The following is a 5195-nucleotide window of genomic DNA, read 5'->3' on the forward strand; positions in this document are numbered from 1 at the left end:
TGAACAAAAACCCACTTGGATTTGCCACCTTTTCTTGTCAATGTAGGAATCAAAGAATTTGTCAATAGTACAACGTTTGTACGCTTGTCATGTCTGCCGTTGTGCTGACCAGTGTGTATGGAAGCTATTTTAGACACTGAGAGGAGTCATTAGTCATATAAAAGATGCGTTTTTCCAGATGGGCTCTCGAAAAACTCATCTTCAAATTGATCATCTAACATTCAGCGGACCGTGAAACATAATAAACTAAATCAAAGGTACAAATGTTTGGGTTAGACTGACGTGTGTTGCTGCAGGGGGTTGTTGGGAAGGGGCTGGACCTCTTCTATCTTGTGGTTTTGGCTTGCGCTCAGAGCCTGTCAGAGATTCAGAAGACAAGTGAGAAAGGTAGAGAATGGCCTCATTAGAGAATTGAGCAGGGCTTTAAGAGAGAGCTCCACTGGCCATAATGACTGAAGGAGAACAGACGAGACTCTGTTCCCTGTAATGAAGTTTGTGGCACAAATCAACCGATCTCTTCACAACACTCAATGCCAATAGGACAGGAAGCATTATACTACAGTAAATCATGGAATTAAAAAAAAAAAAAAAAACATTAAGACAGGTAGCTAGTTCTGACGTTCATATTTGTATTTGGAAAGTACAATTGTGATTTAATTCAATTGCATTCAAATTTACTCTATTTCATTGTGCAATTAAGCATGACAGCTCACATTAGTTGTTCAATGCCATGAGTTCTTTTTGAGGTCACGTCCAGGACAATGTCCTTTTGAACAAGAGATAGCTACTGATCTCAGTAGACAAACGTATTTGACGTCATGCTCCAAAACTCTCTAGATAGTTTTCTGCAAAAGGAACGAGCTTGGTTGCGATTAATTGGTCAGCACAAGCACCTAAAAGTTTCGGAATTGAAAGCGATATATTTATTATAAACCCATGTAAACGCCAGACATTTAAAAAAAAACAAAAAAAAACATTTTGCTCGCAACGATCATCGCGCGCTCAAAGACTGTCAGCAGTTGTGACGTTTTTCTGAAGGACTAAAGAAACAAGCTCTAATTTAAAAAATGTAGGCTACTTCCAAACGAAGAAAAAATTATTTGCAATTTAGCATTACTGTGTACCAGAGATGGGAAGTAACGAAGTACAAATACTTCGTTACTGTACTTAAGTGGATTTGTCTGGTATCTGTAGGGAAGAACAGGGACGAAAGTACCATTTTTCAGAAAAACATAATTTAAAAAGATAATGTTGTAGACAGAGATATATTTTTGCTGTGGCCTATAACTCAGAAGTGTTGTCTATCAATACCAGGTGGTAATTTGTACAAATATAAAAAGTATAATTTCACGTTGAACATAAGATGCACATTGTTACTTGTTTCGACCCCGTCGGTTGGGACAAAAGTAACAACAATACAAGCTAGATTTTCACGTGTTACTCTTGTTTTTATTAAATACATGACTATGACCTTGTTAATATGTAACTGCAAACATATTTTGTCCTTTATCTTTGCAAAAAATATTAAATGACATTCATTTTAAATTTAAGTTTGTACTGTACAAACTTGAATTGTTTAAAATACTTATTTGTTTATTTTTATTCAATTCATTTTTATAAAACATTTTTAATAGATTGAACAATATGAAAATTAAATCAAATTAGCATAATATAAATTCTCAACATAATGTAACAGTAGGCCTAGTCATGTTTCCATCCAGTTGTTTGTATGCATACATTCAAAATGTGCATAAAAACATCGAAACACTGCAAATTCATAGGTGGAGGTGGAAAAGCTAAGGTATAGCTACAACCTAAATATGACTAAGGTAAATGTGGCATAGCAGCTGCCCTGAGGCTGATTTTCCTGACAGATAAGCCTATGTCCAGAAACGCCCTCTCATGAACATCTGGCTGAATCAGACCTCTGTCTGTCCCTCTGACCCTCACTCTTGCCTTGGCATATTCTATTGCTATAATAGGACATAAACATGTTTTAATAAATGATGCAAGACACAGAAAGTCAACACATTAGCTTGCAGCGGGACAAAAGAAACACGTATTGTCACTGTAGGGGGCACAAAAGTAACAAGTGTTACTTTCGTCCCAACAGGAACGTGAAACACATGAAACGAGAAACACAATTAATTTGAAAAAATTACTGCTTCCATAATTTACTTATTGTACTCGAAAACTGCTTTCTGGACCTAACCTCGGGAAACAATGACAAAATCACGTGATATTTCTCAGCTCCATCAAGGGTTGCGTGCTGAATCTGCTGTCATAGCTTGGAAAGCAAATGTAGTCAGGGCTCTGAGAAAATCGCTTTGTTACTTTCGACCCCGCTCTCCCCTACTTTACTTGACTATTTATTAGTTCATGACTTCAAGTGCGGTCAGTTTCATCTGTAAATATGCTGTAGTTTTGTGTTTGTTTATTTAGTTAAGAATTAAACTCCTAGCAACTCTTAGCAGTAGCAGCCAGATGATTAATAATAGTCTACTCTAAACTAAACTAAAATAAATTAGCCTACTATCATCACTCAAAATACTGTATGATAAAGGACATCATTATTATCTACTGTTATTATTATTATCTATCATTATAAGATAGAACAACAACACATGGTCATAATGTGATGCTATAAATTGAACTAAAATAAAGTTATGTTATTGCAAATAGAATACAATGAGGTGGTTGGTTTGCAAAAAGGTGGAGACAGTTCTGTTCATAACAGTAGATGGCTGATGGGAAAAGTGACAGGTACAAGAAAATTTGTGAAAAAAGTAAACACACAAAGTGACATGTAGATAGATATAATGGAAAATGAAGAGACTGAAAAGGAAAATAGAGAACCTTATTTTGCATGGCCCCAGCCCAAGGTTTTAAACATTTTTTTTTTTTTAATGTGATGGCCATTTGGCCATACAAAAAAAAAAAAAAAAAAAAAAAAAAGGGGGGTTATCCGTGGTTTCAGAATTTGTTGTGGGTGTATGGGTTGGTCTGGATGAGTGTGAGATTTCCTTGCCTGAGATTTTGTCCCAGTCCTGCCCTGTTCTACATGGTGGTTGTTCCGTCATGATACATTCATTAGCTAACAATATTAAATGTAATATTAAATGTAAGTTATATAGTATTTTGTATTAATGTGTCAATATGACGTGAGGTCCAGTTACCAGCGTGATACTAAAACGGGTAGTAGTAATGGGTACTTTTTACTTAAGTACATGTCAGACCCCATACTTCTTTACTTTAACTTGAGTAAACAAGTGTAGTCAGTCCTTCTACTTTTACCAGAGCATTTTTAAACACGAGTATTTACTTCTACTTGACTAAAGGATGTGTGTACTTTTGCCATCTCTGCTGTGTACAGAATTCACGGTTGAAAAACATTCGTCACTGTATCGCAAACAAACAAACCATTTATTTTTAAATAGCTACATTGGTTATTAACACCGTAATACAGTTCAGTTCGTTTCAGTTCATTAGTAGACCATCAAATGAGCATTTGTTGCACATGTTGCGTATCAATGTCAAAACAAACCAATAATTTTGCAAATTCCCCTCAAAATGTGAGTTTATCTGAATACTAATAGGCTACATCACACAACATTTCGCATCAAAGAAGAAATCCCAAGATTAATGTTGAGAAACAACAAAAAGGCAAGAAGTTTATATAATTGCATTGTTTGACTAGTGATGTTGATCTGTGCTCCCTTGAGAGTCAGTCCACTTTCCATTCTGCATTGAAATGAGAGTATTAACAGATGAAAGACAGACCCTATGCCTCAGAACTCTAACCTTCTTCTTTTCTGAAGGATGTAGGCCTACTCAGCAAATATTTGTGTACACCTTTAAGAGCTATCTTGGCATGGGCGAGATGACAGTCTGGTGAGGTGATTCCAGGGCTTCCCGTTTCAAGTCACCCTCAGCAGACGTGAGAAAGTGGTGAGTGTCCTGTATGTGGGGACTCGCTTATTCTCAGACTAAACTCAATGAGGAAGGACTAATATGACCTGAATGTCCCGCACTTCTGAACAGAACGCTGTCTCTCCGCGCCTTGTTAAGGGACAATGTTTGTTTTGTTTCACAGAGTTCTGAGAGGGGAGGCTGAGAGAGGGTGGAAGGGGACGGGGGGTCCGTGAGAGATTCAACACAGTTGCTGTGGCAACTAGTTTTGGCCCCTTGAGTACACTAACATACAAATCAGGGTCTGGACTGAAGTCCTGGGCACAAAAAAACAACGCAACCGGAGCCATGGACCACCACGAATAGAGAACAGGAAACGCTAGTGAGTTTCATTCTGATTCGCTAAATCATGATGCTAGTTTAAGGATGGCAAAAAAGTTTTTGTCATACTTGTGTATTCAAGGCACATGGCAATCTAAAAACAAGAGTAGGTGCTGCAATGGCTCCCGGAGAGGCCAAGTTTCCCTGCTTTTTGAGGGCCCAGGACATCTCAACCCTTTTCTCCCCTTCATGTTGTGTGCCAAGCCTCTGATAGAGAACAAAATTGGGCTGTGTGAATGAAACTCAGTCCCCACAGACTTTGACAATTATGAGAAACGGAATACAAAACAGAAACAATGCAGAATTTAAATTCATAAGATATTTTCTTGCTCAGTTTTCTTTATTTTTATCAGGTTCTTTTACTTTTTGGTCAAATGACCTACTAAAGTTAGCAAACTTCATTACATTCACTGAACAGCAACAGCAGTTGCTGCTTGAGAAAAAAATGCTCAAATCTTGTTTTAATCACTTTCTTTGTTATTAGAAAAACTAAACAAACAAATTCTCAAAAACTAAGTGGAATCTTGTATAAACACGGCTACGCACGGGACAAACCCACGCAATGCCCAGAGAATTTGTATACGCATCAACCACGCCCTCCAACGGTCGCAGATACTCATTGCATTCCCACAAAAAGTAGCTTACATTACCTTAAGATGTTCAGTTACTTATGGAGGACCAAACCTGCAAAAATTACAAATAGATAAATAACAAGATAAAATATATAATGAAGGATTTAGAATGTTTACTTGATACAGTAATTCCATTTAAATATAGTCATTCATTTCTGTATTGTTCCCTTTCATTATTTTTCTTTTTAATTAATTTTATCAACTAATTTTTTTTTTTTACAGTATAATCTGGTCAGAAACATACACACACAAAAAAGACTCAGAAAAACAAAT

This window comes from Barbus barbus (assembly GCF_936440315.1).
Source record: "Barbus barbus genome assembly, chromosome: 28".
NCBI classification, from domain to species: Eukaryota; Metazoa; Chordata; class Actinopteri; order Cypriniformes; family Cyprinidae; genus Barbus; species Barbus barbus.